This window comes from Lepisma saccharinum, chromosome 22 (assembly GCF_977018435.1).
Source record: "Lepisma saccharinum chromosome 22, izLepSacc3.1, whole genome shotgun sequence".
Taxonomy (NCBI): Eukaryota; Metazoa; Arthropoda; class Insecta; order Zygentoma; family Lepismatidae; genus Lepisma; species Lepisma saccharinum.
Window position 1 is genome coordinate 56999652 of NC_139250.1, and position 23516 is coordinate 57023167.

A 23516-nucleotide genomic window follows, 5' to 3' on the forward strand; every position below is an offset into this window, starting at 1 on the left:
ATGATGTCCAAAATTGACTGTGATTGGTTTCGAAGACTAGCTGGCAAGGTGCCAAAACTAGGGTCTGGGGCAAGCACAGTTTACGTTTCCTATTTAAATAAAATTTAGCATAGTGCGAGTTCAAAAGTGACAGTTGTGGGGGGCATCTGCCCCCGTAGCCCCCATAAACTTCGTCACTGATTGAATGTTAAATAACATTTTCTAGTTTGCACCAAATCAAGGGTTACCTTCGTTACCGGATTGGTAACTATATGTTAAGTGCAGTATTCACTGAAATGTAATAGTTATTTAACAAAATAGTCCTGGGCATTATATTTATGGGATGGAAAACTTCTCGATTCTCGATTAGTGTAGTTGCCTCAATTAGGGAGGATGTGGGGTGTAGTTGTCCCCCATGTTTGCCAGTTTTATCTCCGCAATATGCTTAACCTTAAGTAACAAGGGAAAGTAAATTGTTATTGCCCTCATCCCCAGTTTTAGGACCCAATCGCCTCCACTGCCTTCAACTGTTGATGATTAACACAAAGCTTTTGAAGTTCTATAAAGCAATTTTGAACGTTTCAACTATATCAAGCAGTTTGTGAAAAGTTCGTATTTATAACTTCCTTCCATATTTTCACAACAGTAGTGTGCGGGGATAGATTGTAGCTTCACGTAGTTAAAAATATCCAAACATTCTAAATTGAAACTGTTAACAACAATTAACACATTGCTGTCCTTAACAAAGCTCTCCTTTGATTTAGAAAATAGGTTATGAAGCACTGAAAGTAAATCATAATTTAAATGTCCTCATCATATGTAGATAGCTCTCTTGCTTTCACATGCTGAAATCGAAATTTCTACTACGACAGTGCAGAAATTATTTTCTAATCTCTTAAATGAGGTTACTGTAAATCCAACTAACCAATTACTGCTATACGGTGCAAAAACCAGCTGTATTTAGCTGTATACGCACACACTCCTCGTCACCGTTTGAACCTCCAAACAAAAAGCAAACCCAGAACCACCGAATGCATCCACCTGCGATGTACACAGCGGAACATCATGTCAATATTGTAGCAAGTTTCACGAATCATGATTGCCCAAATGGAAGTCAAATAATGGAAAATATTAAGTGAGAAAACTTCTAGTTTTTCCTATTTTCGGTAGAAATCCGTCTACCGTACAATAAATTTCTAGGGGTTCTGAAAGACAATGAAATAATTTTTAGGAGGGGTCTTCAGCCTCCCTAGACCCCATATAGCGCAGTCCGTTATGCAAAGTCTTGCCAACTTTATGTACTATCCAATATCATATATCCTTTACATGTTATACCTTAAGTCAGGAGTATCCTCTAATAGTGGTGTAGAGTTGAAAATATTCAGATTTGAGAATGGTCTCCATGTCTATTTAATTAGGAATGTATTTTCATTTATACCTGTAAACATGTGTGTGCTATTTTATACTGCATTTCTTTAGCTGGAAGTTGCATTTTTATGTAGTTATTCGATGATTGTGGGAATGAGTATTATAAACAGAATGTGATAATCAGATGCTCAATCTAAAGTTGCATATAAAGTACTGGGTTGTATAATTATATAACAAAAATATAGTTTCTGATTTCTGTGCCGGGGTTGCTAGCACAGCTTGCTAGAACGCCAGGGATACTAGATTCAAACCCAGGCTGTTAATTTTATTGTGGGTATTCCTTCCTTGTATGTTCACTCTTTTTTAAGTGGGAGCAATGAATACAAGGCTGGTATAAACAGCGTCTTGTCATGTGTGCTTCCCATAGCTGCATGTATGATGTACATTTGGGAAAATTGCTTGCAGAAACTCGTAAACGTTCCGTCATGAAACCATTGCTCGCTCTTCCTCAGTACTGGTTTAGAAATCTTGTAATCAAAACAAAGAATTCGTCTGTCTCCGTCCAGTGCGTCATACTGTAAGAACGAGGTACTATCTTCAAAGCCATTTATAACATGAGGAAAACATACGTTTCTAGGAGTCGGCGACCTAATATATGGCAAGGGCTCTCCTTCTAACACCATTGAAAGACCCTTTCGTCTGACTATATGATGGAACAGTGGATACTGGATACTGCACTTGGTTAATTGAAGCAGCCATTTCAACTTTGAAGATAGCAGACACTGGTGTAAGAATATCTTTTCGTGCTCTCTTGTTGCAGTTTTCTAGTATCTTCCTCATCTAGGAAACTGCCATGGCAGGTACGCACTGCCATTTCACCTTCGGTCTTGAGCCTGCCCTGGCAATTTCTTTTTTTTCTGTTGATGCATAGCTAAAAGACTAGAAAATATCGGTTCAAGAAATAAACAATATAAAATTATAATACACTGATAATTCTAAGACAGCATCTAATATGTTTATTTTCTAATACGACACTTACCCATACTGTTGATACCCTCTTTTCTCTCTGCATGTGGTAATGAAATCCCTCATGAAGTAAAATACGTTTGCCTTTGCTAGTTGTTGTGAACTACGTAACAATGCTTATCCAACCACGGAAACACTAAGAGTGAGAATGAAGCATCAGGCAAAATTATTTTATCCCGTAATTACCCCCCCCCAGCCTATTGACGTCACTTTTCTACCGTGTCAACTTGCTCCATACCTGCAGAGAGATTTACCCAATAAATATCACCGTGGCAAAATGAACGATAATAAATACCGTGGCAACTCGCACGCAATCTGTGTTATTACGTCCAACAAAAAGTCGTAGCAAAAAATTACACCTAATTAAATTACAAAGGACGGAATTACTTAAATTATTCTCCTTATTTTCTCCATCATGTTCATATAGGGCTGTGTATTTCGAAAAAGAGAATGCGTGGCTTGCTAAACACATTTCATGCACAATCTAAACTTTTTGACAAAAATTCTTGCAACACTTCTGGTAAGAAGATGATTATCATGTATATATACATTAATTCTAAAACATCATGTTACTGACAGAAATGATATAAATTTGCAGAATAACCGTGATGTTTAAGAGAGACGATATTTTGATGTTTTCAAGGGTTCTGTCCAGAAGCTGTCACAAGGAATCTGCAGATACCGCTGTGTGAATGTGGGTGAGGGAGGTAAAGCAAATGGGTCCTCTGTTGGTTTCGTACCATATTCATCAAGAAACACTTGCTCCACATCCACAATATAACGAGCATACAACGTTACCATATATGAAGCTAACAACAGCTTGCTATAAAGCACATGGAAACATGACACTGGATATTGTATACTATTCCATTGTATGAGCTTTGGGGCAATAAGCTGGTGCTAATAATAATATTGTTTTGGTGTCCGAAGGTGTGCGTAAAGTGCGAAATTGTCGAATCAATGAAAATAAAATACTGTGCAACAACCATGGCTGATAAGGAATCCAGAAAAAAAAAGATGGAACAAAGTAGGCACAAAGTTGGCAAAACTATTTCCTATTGCTTCTCAAAAGAGTGAATAAAGATATAAATTTCACCTGTAATTTCTGATTGTATTATTAGTGTCCTTCTACTTTCCACTCTGTCCCTCACCCCTGTCTTTCAACACTCCTCCTATTTTCTATCTTCCTTCAATAATAAAAATAATAATGATAAAAATATGACTGAATTTTATATTAACGGTTTTAATGGAAAAAATAATAGCGATGCTTTTGCTGTCGATGTTTCTCCCTTCTATGTTCTTACAATCGATGTTTTTGCCGTCGATGATTTTACCGTCGATATTTTGGTAAGCGCGGTTTTACCTATGATGTTTATGACGTAGATGTGTTTGCCGCCAATATTTTTGTAGTATTTTTATGCCGTCGATATTTTTATCGACGATGATTTGCCGTCAATGTTTTTAATTTCTATGTTTTTTCAGTCGAAGTAGTTGTATTTTTGGTATTACTGGCTCACTTATAGCGTACAAAAGAAGAGGTCATTTGATTAAACAGCCCGATTTGCCTACGCTTAAAATTATGCCAAGATGCCCATATTCCCCAATTCTTCAAGTGTGATATGCTCTTAATCCCAAGAATCTTGAATCCTAGTGTAGAAAAGAAGAACCCTCAATAGACAGATTTGCCTACACTTAAAACAATGTCATGGGGGGCATATACCCCAATCGGCTATGTGTGTACATATTTAAATCTAAAGAATTTTGAGCCCTAGTGTAGAAATGAAGAACTCCCCTCAGACAGATTTGCCCATGTGTGCAAAGGCTGAATTTCTCAGTTTGTTGTCCATAAACTTGTCAAAAATATGCCCCCCTTGATATTGTTTTGACTACACTTAAAACTAGGTCAAAAATGCTCATAAGAGCTTTTGCTTACACAATAATATAATGTAATATATGCTTAAATACTTGTTGCTGTTATGTTAATATGTTACCTGGAATATGCTCAATATTTTAATTGGAAACCAGCCTCAACTTGCATATCTAGTACTAACACAATGCATTGTGCAGAAATCTTCTAGAATTGCTCTGTGACTCTCTCATTTCTTACATCATAAACATATGATTTTTCACCTATGAGAATAACACTACATATGGTGTCATCAGGGAGTGTATCATGGAATTCACAGATAATTTTAATGTTTGTCCTGTCATTAACCACAACTTGTTTTTTTTTGGAAGTGTTGATGACAAACATGGGTCTCTGTGCTTTGAATTCATCTGGTGTGTAATACATGTCAGTATTGCCAGTAGTGACCCTTTTGATGCTGTAAATGCTTCATATAATTTAAGGAAATCATCCTTGGACATGTATAAATTATAATTTTCTCTGGGGAACACCTCATTTCTGCCATTTTTAAGATATATGTTCTTGATGTTGCAGTTATCAAATCTACTTGAATTTTTTTTCCTGATTATTGTGTCTTCCAGTCTGAAACAGTACCACCACAAAATCCGGCATGTCATATTGTATACTGGAGAATGAATTTGTAGCATCAAACTCATAATAAGTACCAGTGGCAGGCTTCTGTACACATTGATATGTATAAAATTGTAAAGGAAACTGTGGATTTTGTAGAATATCTGCTTTGTATTTAAGAGCATAACTGGTTTCATATTCAACAACCTGGATTCTTAGCTCCATAGTCTGAATAATGCATTTGCCTTCATCAGGTAGGGTATTGGGCAGAGCTTCCCCTGTAGAGTTTAATGTGCTGTACCTCATCAAAGCATTATTATTATTGGCAGCTCTTCTAAATGTGATTCTTAAACCACCCTTCCACATAATGTCTTTGTAATCTGAGAAGAATCCTGGCAACAGGCGCATGGGGAACAGCACTGTGTAGCTCTTAGATATAATTTTATCACCAGCCTCAAATCCACCTATTTTGTAGTAAGAAGCCTCGGTTTTGGATAATTTTAGTGTGGCCAAAGCTGTGGAGGTAATGCCGGGATAATCCACTCTGTTTATAACAACACCATGTTTTCTGATCTCAATTTCAGAGAACAGATGTGGCACAAAATTGTCCACCAATCTTATATTTGAATTTGCCGGATAATCTGTACCATCGAGCTTTACAACATCAAATTTGATGTATAGATCTGCTCTGTGGGGGTGTATAAAGCCATCCCCTACATCAAGATCAACCTCAATCTCTGTGTTGGGTTGATTTAAATTTGCAAATGTCCTCCTGTTTGGGGGGAATGATTGTAGCTCATAACTCTCAATATTTTCCATTTTTTTTGTATGTATTTTTATTTAAATATTAATCTCTATGATTGCAGTCGTTGTGGCTCCAGCAAAATCAACTAATTCTTCTTTTTCATTAGTGACCATTAATTCAATGTTATCTATTCTATTATGGCACACAGGAGAATATAATGTTGGTGATGGAGTTTAGATGATGGGCTCCATAAATTCAGAATTAGGTTTAAATGTTGCAATGATGCCAGTTTGTTTGTGAGTGCCTATGCCATTTGATTTGGTGATCATACCCTCAGCCACATTACAGTGAATATTCAGAGTCTCTATGGCTAAGAATTTAGGTATATTAATAGCAGTGTGTTTGATGGCTGGTTCAAGTTTTGTGTTGTTCTCAAAGCTCTCCTATAGAAACCAGATCCACTGTTTCTGTAGCAGATACAATCTCTACTCTGTGAGTGACAGAATTTTGAGTTAATACTATACCTCTGGGTAATTGAGCATTTATAGTGGACAGATTATATTGACCTGGAGTGATGACAATTTTTTGATCCCCTACTAAAATTTTGTTGTTGTGGTGTGTAATATTAGGGATCAAGTACATGCCATAAAATGCTCTGAGAGCTATTGTTTTGGGATACACTATATCATCATGTAATCTAAGTTTCAATATTGAATTTTGGCTGGTGAGATGGAATACCCCCATGATGTTTCAGATACCACAGGGCTTTTTGAAAATTTTCAATTGATGGTTTATTTATTTGAGACAGATATCTAAGAAGAGATAAACACAAATGTCCATAATTAACATCTTTGAAATTTTGAACACGGGCATTATTGTAATAAAGATTAGCTGATTTTAGATATTTTATTAAATTTTCAGGTGGAACACCTCCAAATGAATCAAACACAAATGATTCATTGTTTAAATATTTAAGGTAACAGATCCAGTGAGTGCCCTGATTTTTGTACTTATCCAAATTAACAATGCCACACTCTTTGTTGAGTGGTTGTTCTGGTAAAGAATCAGACATGTACACACCTCTAAAATTTTTGATGCCCAGTGGCTTGATTAAAGCTTCAATATCTTGGTTTGTAAGCGGCTCTTGTTTTTTTAAACTTATTCATGGCTCTCTTAACACCTTTGCCTTGTTTCTCAATGGCCAGGTTATGGCGTTTTAATTAATCTAATTCTGCCTTATTCTATTTGGCATCTATTACTGTTTTTGCTATGGCAGCTGATCCCCCAGCCAAGATCCCAACAGCCCCCAAAGCTGCTAAGATGGCCGGGATAGTAAATATGAAACCCCGTGTATGCAATTTTTTCTAGATTGTTGTAATTTTTTAATTTGGGGGTACTAAGCAAGAATTTCATACCATGGCCCTTGGCAATACAAGAGCTTTTTTTCTTGCGCTGCGTTTTGGTTAAAAGGCTATCAATAGTTTTAAGAGATTTAAGACCTGCATAAAGTATTTGATACATAACACCCTTGGTTCTCATTCTAGGTTTATTATATATACATATTCACAGCCCCCACCCCAGTTTTTGTTTGGTGTTCATAGCTATGGTGGTCACCAATGCTGCTATTCTCTCACTCAAAGAAGCATCTTTACTTACAAATCTACCAAAATGCAGCCTCTTCTAATTTTTTGTCTGCAACATGTCTCTTGTCAAGATCAGAATGTGTGTTGTATGCTATGTCATGGTCTCTACAAGCAGCATCTAGGGGATTAACACCAGGGTCCCCTCTGTTTAATCTATGGTCCAATTTTGTACCGGAACCACAATACTGATTGTCTGGAATATGTAGTTCAAATGGCAGCTTGTTTATAATGTCATTAACCAACCCCCGACCCTCAGAAATATTCCAAAATTTAGGTGGTAGAGTATTAATAATTTTTATAAGATATCCAAAATCCTTAGTGTCATTCACTATAAAATTAGACAATTTGGTGCTTATCATGTCCATAATTCCAAACTTTTCATTGTAAAAATTGTGGTTGCCAGCATTTTCCTCCACAGCTATCACCAATAACCTATCTATAAGTTTCCTGACATCATCAACCCAGACAAATTCTTTAGGCAGGGTGTTGTATTGTTTGATTCCACTGCCTGTCTTAATTTGTGACCATATGGGCTTGATTAAATTGTTGTATTTTGCTTCACTGCTAGACTTGACTCTTTTTTGTGTGGGATCATTGTTCTGGTATAGAGCATCTGATTTTATTAATATTTCTTTGTAATGCTCATAATCTTGATCTGTATAGCTGCCAGGCCTTTTCCTAGTCATCAGTTCCCACAATCCAGGTGTGCCGGGATATTTAACAAAACCACCTTTTTCTCCAAGATGAGATTCTGAATATACAATTATATCATCTCCCATAAATGTTACTCTGAAATTTCCAATTCTATGTATAATGATACCATCACCCTCTGTGTCAGCATATAAGCCAAAGACCTCATCTTTCAAAGATGTTAATTGTGGACATTTGTGTTTATCTGTTCTTAGATATATGTCTCAAATAAATAAACCATCAATTGAAAATTTTCAAAAAGCCCTGTGGTATCTGAAACATCATGGGGGTATTCCATCTCACCAGCCAAAATTCAATATTGAAACTTAGATTACATGATGATATAGTTTATCCCAAAACAATAGCTCTCAGAGCATTTTATGGCATGTACTTGATCCCTAATATTACACACCACAACAACAAAATTGCAGTAGGGGATCAAAAAATTGTCATCACTCCAGGGCAATATAATCTGTCCACTCTAAAAGCTCAATTACCCAGAGGTATAGTATTAACTCAAAATTCTGTCACTCACAGAGTAGAGATTGTATCTGCTACAGAAACAGTGGATCTGGGTACTATAGGAGAGCTGTTAGGCTTTGAGAACAACACAAAACTTGAACCAGCCATCAAACACACTGCTATTAATATACCTAAATTCTTAGCCATAGAGACTCTGAATATTCACTGTAATGTGGCTGAGGGTATGATCACCAAATCAAATGGCATAGGCACTCACAAACAAACTGGCATCATTGCAACTTTTAAACCTAATTCTGAATTTATGGAGCCCATCATCTACACTCCATCACCAACATTATATTTTCCTGTGTGCCATAATAGAATAGATAACATTGAATTGATGGTCACTAATGAAAAAGAAGAATTAGTTGATTTTGCTGGAGCCACAACAACTGCAATCATAGAGATTAATATTTAAATAAAAATACATACAAAAAAATGGAAAATATTGAGATTTATGAGCTACAATCATTCCCCCCAAACAGGAGGACATTTGCAAATTTAAATCAACCCAACACAGAGATTGAGGTTGATCTTGATGTAGGGGATGGCTTTATACACCCCCACAGAGCAGATCTATACATCAAATTTGATGTTGTAAAGCTCGATGGTACAGATTATCCGGCAAATTCAAATATAAGATTGGTGGACAATTTTGTGCCACATCTGTTCTCTGAAATTGAGATCAGAAAACATGGTGTTGTTATAAACAGAGTAGATTATCCCGGCATTACCTCCACAGCTTTGTCCACACTAAAATTATCCAAAACCGAGGCTTCTTACTACAAAATAGGTGGATTTGAGGCTGGTGATAAAATTATATCTAAGAGCCACACAGTGCTGTTCCCCATGCGCCTGTTGCCAGGATTCTTCTCAGATTACAAAGACATTATGTGGAAGGGTGGTTTAAGAATCACATTTAGAAGAGCTGCCAATAATAATAATGCTTTGATGAGGTACAGCACATTAAACTCTACAGGGGAAGCTCTGCCCAATACCCTACCTGATGAAGGCAAATGCATTATTCAGACTATTGAGCTAAGAATCCAGGTTGTTGAATATGAAACCAGTTATGCTCTTAAATACAAAGCAGATATTCTAAAAAATCCACAGATTCCTTTACAATTTTATACATATCAATGTGAACAGAAGCCTGCCACTGGTACTTGTTATGAGTTTGATGCTACAAATTCATTCTCCAGTATACAATATGACATGCCGGATTTTGTGGTGGTACTGTTTCAGACTGGAAGACACAATAATCAGGAAAAAAAAATTCAAGTAGATTTGATAACTGCAACATCAAGAACATATATCTTAAAAATGGCAGAAATGAGGTGTTCCCCAGAGAAAATTATAATTTATACATGTCCAAGGATGATTTCCTTAAATTATATGAAGCATTTACAGCATACAAAAGGGTCACTACTGGCAATACTGACATGTATTACACACCAGATGAATTCAAAGCACAGAGACCCATGTTTGTCATCAACACTTCAAAAAGAAAACAAGTTGTGGTTAATGACAGGACAAACATTAAAATTATCTGTGAATTCCATGATACACTCCCTGATGACACCATATGTAGTGTTATTCTCATAGGTGAAAAATCATATGTTTATGATGTAAGAAATGAGAGAGTCACAGAGCAATTCTAGAAGATTTCTGCACAATGCATTGTCTTAGTACTAGATATGCAAGTTGTGGCTGATGTCCAATTAAAATATTGAGCATATTCCAGGTAACATATTAACATAACAGCAACAAGTATTTAAGCATATATTACATTATATTATTGTGTAAGCAAAAGCTCTTATGAGCATTTTTGACCTAGTTTTAAGTGTAGTCAAAACAATATCAAGGGGGGCATATTTTTGACAAGTTTATGGACAACAAACTGAGAAATTCAGCCTTTGCACACATGGGCAAATCTGTCTGAGGGGAGTTCTTCATTTCTACACTAGGGCTCAAAATTCTTTAGATTTAAATATGTACACACATAGCCGATTGGGGTATATGCCCCCCTTGACCTTGTTTTAAGTGTAGGCAAATCTGTCTATTGAGGGTTCTTTTTTTCTACACTAGGATTCAAGATTCTTGGGATTAAGAGCATTTCACACTTGAAGAATTGGGGAATATGGGCATCTTGGCATAATTTTAAATGTAGGCAAATCGGGCTGTTTGATCAAATGACCTCTTCTTTTGTACGCTATAAGTGAGCCAGTAATACCAACAATACAACTACTAGTCGATGTTTTTTACGTCCATGCTTTTGCAGTCGATGTTTTTACGGTAGATGATTTTACCGTCGGTTTTGGTGTCCATTTTCTTATTGTCGATGTTTTTCCTGTCGATATTTTGCTGTCGATACTTATACCATCGATGTGTTTTTTGCGTTGAATTTTTGCTGTCGATGTTTTTACCGTCGATATTGTTACAGTCGATGATTTGCTGTTGAAGTTTTTTTACCGTCGATCATTTTGATGTTGATGTTTTTTCCGTTGATGTTTTTGGCGTCTATGTTTCTGGAGTCCATGTTTTTGGCGTAGAAATTTTGCTGTCAATATTTTTGCCGTCGATGTTGTTACAGTCGATGTTTTTAACTTTGATGTTTTTGACGTCGATGTTCTTACAGTCGATGTTTTGTACTGTACATGAAATTTAGGCAATTTTTACAAATGTTTTTACGTCCATGTTTTGACGAATAACCTCACAGTCGTGTATTTAACCTTACACTGGTTCAATTTCTTTTACATTCCCAGAGGTTGAGTTCAAGGTGTGTGCTCGAATAGCTATAAGAAGACACCGATTTATCCTGGCTGGTAACAGGAAAAAACTTGTTCGGATGATATGTTTATCAATGAGGATATAACCGTCTTATCCATTTGCAAACATTTCAAATGTAACTACAAAAATAACAGCAAGAAATACGCATACTATTTTAAATTTAATAATGTACCGATATTTAGAACAGATGTATGTGATGTAATAGCAGTTACATTTTCGAATATTTTTACAGGAGTCAGTAGTGTAAATTGTTTGTTTCAAAGTAGTACTTAGTAGGTATCGTCTTTTAGCCTCTTTTTTATCAATTGAATATCAGTTTTTGACATATTTTGACAATTTTTTGTCGATGTTTTGGCGTTTAGCGATGTTTTAGTAAAATTTCTCTTTTTTCCCACCTCGTACATGTAGGTATATCACGATCTTACGTGATATAACTTAACCTATTCATTTTTTTTTGCTAACTACACGAGAGCCTCTACATGCTTTGACCTACTTTATAGTAGTGGTATCAACCTGGTTCTGCAACCGAAAATGGGGCTCGAAGTGGGGCTCGGTGGGGCTCGACTTAATGGTTTTCTCTTGTAAGGCATAAGCCCCATTTTCTCGCAGTGTTGCCAACACCTTACTCGATCAAGATCTTACGTGATATAACTTAACCTATCTTACTTACATTGTTGCCAACACCTTACTCGATCACGATCTTACGTGATATAACTTAACTTATCTTACGATTTTTTTCTTACGATCTTTAGTGACCTATTATTATTTTTTATTTGCGCACAGAACTAACTTACATTATATTTTATATAACCTAAAAAAATGTGTTGATTTTTTTTAGTATGTGGCAATTTTTTTTACGATTTTTTTTTTAAAACTGCTCCGTCACCCTCTCGTTCTTCACGTCGTGGACGAAGGACTTCTCGGCGACCAGGATGACGCTGCACACTGTGTCCTCGGGCAGCGCGTCGTGGAACTCGCAGACGACCTTGATATTGGTGCGATCGTTGACCACCACCTGCTTCCGCTTCGTCGTGTTGATGACGAACATCGGCCTGTGGGTTTTGAATTCGCTGGGCTTGTAGTACATGTCCACGCTTCCCTCGGTCACGCGCTTGTAAGCGGTGTAAGCTTCGTAAAGTTTGAGGTAATCGTCTTTGGTCATGTCGAGGTTGTAATTCTCGCGCGGGAACACTTCGTTGCGTCCATTCTTGAGATAAACGTTCTTGATCTTGCAGTCGTCGCACTTGCTGGAACCTTTTTCCTGATTCTTTTCCCTCCCGGTCTGAAAGAGCACTACGACGAAATCTGGCATGTCGAACTGTATGTTGTTGAACTGCGTCGTCACGTCGAATTCCATGTGACTTCCCGACGCTATCTTCTGCACGCACTGGTAACCGTGAAAGTGAATCGACAACTGCGGACTCTTCAATATCTCCGCTTAGTACTTGAGGGCGTAGTTCGTATTCCACCACCGGCATTCTCAACTCCATGCTCCGGATGACGCATTTGGCTGCTTCGGGCAGAGTGTTGGGCAGCGGCGTGATGCCGTCGGCGTTCAAGTTGCTGTATTGCATCAGTGCGTCGTTGTCGTTGGCCGCTCTTCGAAACGTGATCCTCAGTCCTCCCTTCCACATGATCTCCTTGTAGTCCGAGAAGAATCCCGGAAGCAGACGCTCTTGAAACTGGCCAGCTGGGCTGACAGATCGAGCTTCCTCCCCAGATCGAATTGAGATGCGTGCCTTTCCACGAGCTCCAAATAAGCCTTCGCCGTGGGCCACACGATGCTCGTGACGATCTGTTCGACCGAGTCCATGGTACGATATCCGGTGTCGAAGTATTCACCCCACGCTTTCTTCAGGATCGTAATCAGAAAATTTCTCTCTCGCACGTCTATGGCGGTCCTCAGCCCTTTAAATTGCACCTCGTCGCTATCGGCCAGCTTCACGACGTGCTTTTTCTTGGTCAGTGCCAAAAAGTTTTTCAGTACGAATTCGAACTTCACCCGCAAGTTCGGGAACCAACCGCTCGTTCAGGTGATCGATCAAACTAGCCTGATCGCGTTTATCCATGAGGATGAAAAGCGAATCCGTGTCCATGTACATCATGCGCGGTCGCTGGGGTTCGAGCGAAAATTTTGGACCACGTCGCGCGATTTCAGTAGGATGGTTCTCGACAGAAAAGTGACGAGGGACGCACAAGCAGTGTTCTTCGAAACGAACGAGCCCCCAACGTTTTTCCCGTACGGCCTTCGAACGTAAGGTTGGTTTACGTGAGCGCGAATTTCTTGGGAATGTGTTTCAGTTCGTACATCTGACCGTACATGCTGTTCATCATCAACTTCGCCGTATTCTGTTTCGCGTCCATTTCGAGCAATATTTGCCCCGGCGGAAAGGTCTTCTTGCAAATTCTTGGCTTCCTTGATTTTTTTGCGCAATGTCATGATCTTGCGGATGCACATGGCGTTGAGCGTATCGGGCGAAAAATACACGTGGAGATCCGCTTCCGTGCAGCCGGTTGGGATTCGTGCTGCCACTTCCGTGCCTGTGCCTGGTGGAACGGACGTTCTGGTGTGGAATTCACGCCCTTCAACGTGAACTTGGAGTGGCGAGAGCCCCGCTGCGACCATGACGCTCGGGTAGAGGGGACGTATGAACCCCGAGAAAATTCTATATAAAATAACATACCTGGAAATTATATTCACAGTATAGATTGAATTTTTTGAGTTTTGTAATCACCCCGCGAAATTCTATATAAAATAACATACCTGAAATTCTATTCACAGTATAGATTGAATTTTTTGAGTTTTGTATTCGCACCCAAGAAATTCTATATAAAATAACATACCTGAAAATTGTATTCACACTAGATTGAATTCTTGAGTTTTTTGTATTCGCACCCAAGAAATTCTATATAAAATAACATACCTGAAATTCAATTCACAGTAGATTGAATTTTTTTGAGTTTTGTAATCACCCCCCCAAAGAAATTCTATATAAATAAAATTGTATCGCTATATACTAGACTTTTTGATTTCTGTGATTTTGGAGAAAGCAATGGCATCCACCAAAAGTTTCAATCTTAAAAAGAATAAAACTGAATGTGTTACTTTTGGGAAGCTAATTTCAAGGAACAATTTATCGGTACACAGGTCAAGATGTAGCGAAACAGGTTCGAGAAGTAATCGTTCGTTACCTTCCAAGCCTTGTGCTCGATGCGGAAAAATTATCAGCAGTAGCGTAATTGGATTCTTTCTACGCAATACTTGGTACGAGCCCTTTTTTTTTATGGATTTAACCTCAGTGGTAGCATATTTTGACGATATTTTTTGTTGATTTTATAGAGTTTAACGACTTTTCACTGCAATTTTCACTGCATCTAATTTTTTTGCCACTCATACTTGGTACGAATGCCACGATCTTACGTGATATAACTGAACCTATTCATTTTCTTTTGTGCTAAACTACACGAGAGTCTCTACGTGCTTTGACCTAGTTTAGAGAGTAGTATGAACCCAACGTTCTGGAACAGCCCTTTGACCTACTTTTTATTTTACGACGTTTTACGGACTAAACTAACATACAATGAGAGAAAAATGGACAGAAAAAGCTTTGGCATAACTTTTTAAGCTATTTTTACCTCCTGCAAATTTTGCTCTCGCCCTTTGACCTACTTTTGAAATAACTTACGACATTTTCCTATAAGTCCGTCTCCTCTTACTGTAAGGTCCCTCAGTGTAATCTACTACGACCTTGCTCTCAGCGTAATCTGCTACGATGTTTTTTTAAAAAACTCATGTGTGATCTTCTGCGGTGTGTGTGTGTGTGTGTGTGTGTGTGTGTGTGTGTGTGTGTGTGTGATAATCAAAATTATTTTTGTTAAGGCCCTCAAAATACAAAAAATATCCCGCCAGAGAGGGGTGCGTGGTGCCCAACACCATTTCTAATGGTCACGGCTATCAAAGCCATGCCTCTGTAGAGTTTCATGAGTTATTTTTTTTATTTGCGCACCGAACTAACTTACACTGTATTTTATATAACCCAAAAAATGTGTTGATTTTTTTAGTATGTGGCAATTATTTTTTTTTACGAATTATTTTTTAAAACTGCTCCGTCACCCTCTCGTTCTTCACGTCGTACGCGAAAGACTTCTCTGCAATCAGGATGACGCTACACACGGTATCATCGGGCAGCGCGTCGTGGAACTCGCAGACGACCTTGATGTTGGTGCGATCATTGACCACCACCTGCTTCCGCTTCGTCGTGTTGATGACGGTCATGGGTCTGTGGGCTTTGAATTTGCTGGCGTGTAGTACATGTCGACGCTTCCCTCGGTCACGCGTTTGTAAGCCGTGTAAGCTTCGTAAAGTTTGAGATAATCATCTTTGGTCATGTCGAGGTTGTAATTCTCGCGCGGGAACACTTCGTTCCTGCCGTTCTTGAGATAAACGTTCTTGATCTTACAGTCGTCGAACTTGCTGGAATCTTTTTCCTGATTCTTATCGCGCCCGGTCTGAAAGAGCACTACGACGAAATCTGGCATGTCGAACTGTATGTTGTTGAATTGAGTCGTCACGTCGAATTCCATGTGACTTCCCGACGCTATCTTCTGCACGCACTGGTAACCGTGAAAGTGAATCGGCACCTGCGGACTTTTCAAGATCTCCGCTTTGTACTTGAGGGTGTAGATCGTCTCGTATTCCACGATCGGCATTCTCAACTCCATGCTCCGGATGACGCACTTGGCTGCTTCGGGTAATGTGTTGGGCAGCGGCGTGGTGCCGTCCGGACCCAAAGTAGCGTATCGCATCAGTGCGTCGTTGTCGTTGGCCGCTCTTCGAAATGTGATCCTCACTCCTCCCTTCCACATGATCTCCTTGTAGTCCGAGAAGAATCCCGGAAGCAGACGCATGGGAAAGAGCACCGTGTGACTTCTCGTCGCCATTTTCGATTTCCGAGCATAGGTTCTATTCATACTTTTTCTTACGTATAGGTAGGTGTACATGATGAATCAGCAAACAAATTTTTCCCAAGTCTTACCGTTTCCAAGATAACCCCACTTCCGGTCGCCATTTTCGATTTCCGAACATAGGTTCTATTCATACTTTTTCTCACGTATAGGTGTACGTGATGAATCCGCAAACAGATTTTTAACAAGTCTTACCGTTTCCAAGATAACCCCACTTCCGGTCGCCATTTTCGATTTTCGAGCATAGTTTCTATTCATACTTTTTCTCACGTATAGGTGTACATGACGAATCCGCAAACAGATTTTTACCAAGTCTTACCGTTTCCAAGATAACCCCACTTCCGGTCGCCATTTTCGATTTTCGAGCATAGGTTCTATTCATACTTTTTCTCGCGTATAGGTGTACATGACGAATCCGCAAACAGATTTTTACCAAGTCTTACCGTTTCCAAGATAACCCCACTTCCGGTCGCCATTTTCTATTTCCGAGCATAGGTTCTATTCATACTTTTTCTCACGTATAGGTGAATATGATGAATCAGCAAACAGATTTTTAACAAGTCTTACCGTTTCCAAGATAACCCCACTTCCGGTCGCCATTTTCGATTTCCGAGCATAGGTTCTATTCATACTTTTTCTCACGTATAGGTGTACATGACGTATCCGCAAACAGATTTTTAACAAGTCTTACCGTTTCCAAGATAACCCCACTTCCGGTCGCCATTTTCGATTTCCGAGCATAGGTTCTATTGATACTTTTTCTCACGTATAGGTGTACATGACGAATCCGCAAACAGATTTTTACCAAGTCTTACCGTTTCCAAGATAACCCCACTTCCGGTCGCCATTTTCGATTTCCGAGCATAGGTTCTATTCATACTTTTTCTCACGTATAGGTGTACATGACGAATCCGCAAACAGGATTTTAACAAATCTTACCGTTTCCAAGATAACCCCACTTCCGGTCGCCATTTTCGATTTCCGAACATAGGTTCTATTCTTATTTTTTCTCACGTATAGGTGTACATGATGAATCCGCAAACAGTTTTTTTGATAAGTCATGAATTGGAGGGATCTATGACAACCTATATTAATGCTCGTAAGAGAACAGAAAACACACAAAAAAAAAAACAATACTGTGGTCACTACAACAAATAGTCTTCTTCAACCCCTATCCAACAAACCAAAAAAATCATCATCCTAACTAGAACCATGTAACTATCTACCATCTGTTAGATGTTTTGTGAACTAAGTGGTGCTTTGTTTGTGTGTGCAATGCTATTTGCACTTGGTTATCATCACCTAACATGTTATTAATTGTTTTTTAAAATTAATTACAACTGAAAACTAATAATTAATATTATCTAAAGTTACTAATTAATATTATACAATTAATTGATATAATTTTTTTGTTCTTGTTGCTAGTGTTGGGTAATTATAGTTGTTGCAAAATATTAGCTCTCGCGTATGACAGTTACTGAGTTTTGTTGGATATATATACAAATGATTTGTTGTTGCTGGTTTTCAAGTAGCAAATCCAATGTGTACCTGGATTTTCGTAACTTGTCCAGGTTAACCACACCACACTCTTCTTTCTTCACAACAGAGTGTAGAGAATCGGACATGAAAACGCCCCTAAAGTGCTTGATTCTCAACGATTCGGTCAAAAATTCATTATCGAAGTTGGACAGGGGCTCTTTTTTTTAAATTTTTCAAAGCTTCGAGGTTGTTTTTTTTCGCTTTTTGGTCATACCTTTCCCCTTCTTCTCCATAGCTAGGTTGTGGCGTTTCTGCTCTTCCAACTCGGCCTTGTTCTTCTTTGCGTCGATGACGGTCTTGGCAGTGGCGGCACTGCCTCCTGCCAATCTGCCAACAGCACCCAATGCTGCCAAGATAGCCGGGATGCTGAATATGAAACCTCCAGTCTTCTGCTGCTGCTTTCGCGAACCTTGTAACCTCCTCAACTGAGGAATGCTAAGCAACAATTTCATTCCATGACCTTTTGCCAGGCAGGAATGTTTCTTCTCGCGCTGCTTTTTGGTGAGCAATCCATCAAGAGCTCCGAGAGACTTGAGGTTTGCGTAAGGTATTTGGTAAACGACACCTTTGGTTTTGATGGTGATAGTATGTTATTTATATATATCGTAAAAAGGTAAGGCTTTGCCCCCTAATAGGTTAGTTATACAAGTTGCTTTTTTTCACAGGGTGTTATTTATTTACAGCCCCCACCCCAATTTTTGTTTTGTGTTCATGGCGATGGTCGTACCTAATGCGGCGACCCGTTCACCTAGCGAGGCGTCTCTGCTGACGAGTCTCCCGAAAGCTGCATCCTCCAACTTCCTGTCGGCATCATGACGTACGTCGAGATCTGTGTGAGTATTGTAGGCAATGTCGTGATCCTTGCATGCAGCGTCCAGGGGATTCACACCCTTGTCGCCTCTCTCCAGTCGCTGATCGAGTTTGGTACCGGGGCCGCAGTACTGGTAACCCGGCAGGTGCATCTCGAAGGGTAGCTTGTTGATGATGTCGTTCACGAGACCTCGACCCTCGGCCACGTTTCAAAATTTCGGAGGTAGGGTGTTGATGATTTTGATGAGGTACCCTATTACTTTGTCGTCGTTCACAAACAAGTTGGTAAGCTTGGAGATAACCATGTCCACAATTCCTACCTTCTCGTTGCGAAAGTTGCTGTTGCCTGCATTCTCCTCTCCTGCAATAACCAACAACCTGTCTATGAGCTTGCGCACGTCGTCCACCCACACAAACTCTTTGGGCAGGGTGTTGTAGAGTTTGAGGCCGCTGCCTGTTTTGATCTGGTTCCATATCGGCTTGATGAGGTTCTTGTATTTTCGCCGCTGCTGGATTTGACGCGATTCTGCGTAGCGTCGTTGTTTTGGTACAAGGCATCCGTCATGATCAAAATTTCCTTGTAACTTTGGTAATCCTCGTCTGTGTAAACTCTTGGCTTCTTTTTGGTGATGAGTTCCCACAGTCCCACCGTGCCGGGATACCTGTTCCAGCTGTTTTTCTCGCCCAAATTGACTTTCACGTCGTCACCCTCGAACGTGACTTTCGATTTTCCGATCTTCCAAACCACACCCTCGTTGAGTTCCATGGTCGGGTACAATCCGAAAACCTCGTCTTTCTCGAGTTTCCCCGTGCTTAGATAATCCCAGCTCGACTACATTTTCCGATGAGGTGCTGCCTAGAGCCTGACGTTTCGGTGGCGGCGCAAGTTCGTACGGGGTAGTGTGAATGCTGGATATGGGTGTTGGTATGGTATAATTTCGAGCAGTGAGTGGTACGAGCTCGTTGATCAGCTCTTTGTTTTGCTCGGTGACATTTTTGATTTCTTTACCCAGCCCGCTGATGGCATCGATGATTGGCTGGTCCTGTTGCTTTTTCTGTTCGTAAATTCCACGATTCTCGGATTTCCAATCCTAGAAGCGTTTTGACAGGTAGTCGCGCAGCTTCAAGTTGTCGTCTGCAAGTTTAAGCTTCATTTTTTTTATGTATGTAGTTATTTATTATACGTCAAGACTTTTCTTGTAACGTTGCAACGTTTAAAACTAAACATTGCAGTACTGCGGCCCCGGTACCAAACTCGATCAGCGACTGGAGAGAGGCGACAAGGGTGTGAATCCCCTGGACGCTGCATGCAAGGATCACGACATTGCCTACAATACTCACACAGATCTCGACGTACGTCATGATGCCGACAGGAAGTTGGAGGATGCAGCTTTCGGGAGACTCGTCAACAGAGACGCCTCGCTGGATGAACGGGTCGCCGCATTAGGTACGACCATCGCCATGAACACAAAACAAAAATTGGGGTGGGGGCTGTAAATAAATAACACCCTGTGAAAAAAAAGCAACTTGTATAACTAACCTATTAGGGGGCAAAGCCTTACCTTTTTACGATATATATAAATAACATACTATCACCATGAAAACCAAAGGTGTCGTTTACCAAATACCTTACGCAAACCTCAAGTCTCTCGGAGCTCTTGATGGATTGCTCACCAAAAAGCAGCGCGAGAAGAAACATTCCTGCCTGGCAAAAGGTCATGGAATGAAATTGTTGCTTAGCATTCCTCAGTTGTGGAGGTTACAAGGTTCGCGAAAACAGCAGCAGAAGACTGGAGGTTTCATAGTCAGCATCCCGGCTATCTTGGCAGCATTGGGTGCTGTTGGCAGCTTGGCAGGCGGCAGTGCCGCCATTGCCAAGACCGTCATCAACGCTAAGAAGAACAAGGCCGAGATGGAAGAGCAGAAACGCCACAACCTGGCTATGGAGAAGAAGGGGAAAGGTATGACCAAAAAGCGAAAAAAAAACAACCTCGAAGCTTTGAAAAAGTTAAAAAAAAAGAGCCCCTGTCCAACTTCGATAATGAATCTTTGATCGAATCGTTGAGAATCAAGCACTTTAGGGGCGTTTTCATGTCCGATTCTCTACCCTCTGTTGTGAAGAAAAAAAGTGTGGTGTGGTTAACCTGGACAAGTTACGAAAATCCAGGTACACATTGGATTTGCTACTTGAAAACTAGCAACAACAAATCATTTGTATATATACCCAACAAAACTCAGAAACTCTCATACGCGAGAGCTAATATTTTGCAACAACTATAATTACCCAACACTAGCAACAAGAACAAAAAAATATATCAATTACTTGTATAATATTAATTAGTAACTTTAGATAATATTAATTATTAGTTTTCAGTTGTAATTAATTTTAAAAAACAATTAATAACATGTTAGGTGATGATAACCAAGTGCAAAAAGCATTGCACACACAAACAAAGCACCACTTAGTTCACAAAACATCTAACAGATGGTAGATAGTTACATGGTTCTAGTTAGGATGATGATTTTTTTGGTTTGTTGGATAGGGGTTGAAGAAGACTATTTGTTGTAGTGACCACAGTATTGTTTTTTTTGTGTGTTTTCTGTTCTCTTACGAGCATTAATATAGGTTGTCATAGAACCCTCAAATTCATGACTTAGCAAAAAATCTGTTTGCGGATTCATCATGTACACCTATACATGAAAAAAAGTATGAATAGAACATATGCTTGGAAATCGAAAATGGCGACCGGAAGTGGGGTTATCTTGGAAACGGTAAGACTTGTTAAAAATCTGTTTGCGGATTCATCACGTACACCTATACGTGACAAAAAGTATGAATAGAACCTATGCTCGGAAATCGAAAATGGCGACCAGAAGTGGGGTTTTCTTGGAAACGGTAAGACTTGGTAAAAATCTGTTTGCGGATTCGTCATGTACACCTATACGTGAGAAAAATTATGAATAGAACCTATGCTCGGAAATCGAAAATGGCGACCGGAAGTGGGGTTATCTTGGAAACGGTAAGACTTGTTAAAAATCTGTTTGCGGAATCATCACGTACACCTATACGTGAGAACAAGTATGAATAGAACTTATGTTCGGAAATCAAAAATGGCGACCGGAAGTGGGGTTATCTTGGAAACGGTAAGACTTGGGAAAAATTTGTTTGCTGATTCATCATGTACACCTACCTATACGTAAGAAAAAGTATGAATAGAACCTATGCTCGGAAATCGAAAATGGCGACGAGAAGTCACACGGTGCTCTTTCCCATGCGTCTGCTTCCGGGATTCTTCTCGGACTACAAGGAGATCATGTGGAAGGGAGGATTGAGGATCACATTTCGAAGAGCGGCCAACGACAACGACGCACTGATGCGATACGCTACTTTGGGTCCGGACGGCACCACGCCGCTGCCCAACACATTACCCGAAGCAGCCAAGTGCGTCATCCGGAGCATGGAGTTGAGAATGCCGATCGTGGAATACGAGACGAACTACGCCCTCAAGTACAAAGCGGAGATCTTGAAAAGTCCGCAGGTGCCGATTCACTTTCACGGTTACCAGTGCGTGCAGAAGATAGCGTCGGGAAGTCACATGGAATTCGACGTGACGACTCAATTCAACAACATACAGTTCGACATGCCAGATTTCGTCGTAGTGCTCTTTCAGACCGGGCGCGATAAGAATCAGGAAAAACATTCCAGCAAGTTTGACGACTGTAAGATCAAGAACGTTTATCTCAAGAACGGCAGGAACGAAGTGTTCCCGCGCGAGAATTACAACCTCGACATGACCAAAGATGATTATCTCAAACTTTACGAAGCTTACACGGCTTACAAACGCGTGACCGAGGGAAGCGTGGGCATGTGCTACACGCCCAGCGAATTCAAAGCCCACAGACCCATGACCGTCATCAACACGACGAAGCGGAAGCAGGTGGTGGTCAATGATCGCACCAACATCAAGGTCGTCTGCGAGTTCCACGACGCGCTGCCCGATGATACCGTGTGTAGCGTCATCCTGATTGCAGAGAAGTCTTTCGCGTACGACGTGAAGAACGAGAGGGTGACGGAGCAGTTTTAAAAAGTAATTCGTAAAAAAAAATAATTGCCACATACTAAAAAAATCAACACATTTTTTAGGTTATATAAAATACAATGTAAGTTAGTTCGGTGCGCAAATGAAAAAAATAACTCATGAAACTCTACAGAGGCATGGCTTTGATAGCCGTGACCATTAGAACTGGTGTTGGGCACCACGCACCCCTCTCTGGCGGGATATTTTTTCTATTTTGAGGGCCTTAACAAAAATAATTTTGATTATCACACACACACACACACACACACACACACACACACACACACACACACACACACACACACACACACACACACACACACACACACCGCAGAAGATCACACATGAGTTTTTTTAAAAAAACGTCGTAGCAGCTTACGCAGAGAGCAAGGTAGTAGTAGATTACACTGAGGGACGTTACAGTAAGAGGAGACAGACTTATAGGAAAATTTCGTAAGTTATTTCAAAAGTAGGTCAAAGGGCGAGAGCAAAATTTGCAGGAGGTAAAAAATAGCTTAAAAAGTTATGCCAAAGCTTTTTCTGTCCATTTTTCTCTCATTGTATGTTAGTTTAGTCCATAAAACGTCGTAAAATAAAAAGTAGGTCAAAGGGCTGTTCCAGAACGTTGGGTTCATACTACTCTCTAAACTAGGTCAAAGCACGTAGAGGTTCTCGTGTAGTTTAGCGCATAAAAATGAATAGGTTAAGTTATATCACGTAAGATCGTGGCATTCGTACCAAATATGAGTGGCAAAAAAATTAGATGCAGTGAAAATTGCAGTGAAAAGTCGTCAAACGATATAAAATCAACAAAAAAATCGTTAAAATATGCTACCACTTAGGTTAAATCCATAAAAAAAAGGTTCGTACCAAGTATTGCGTAG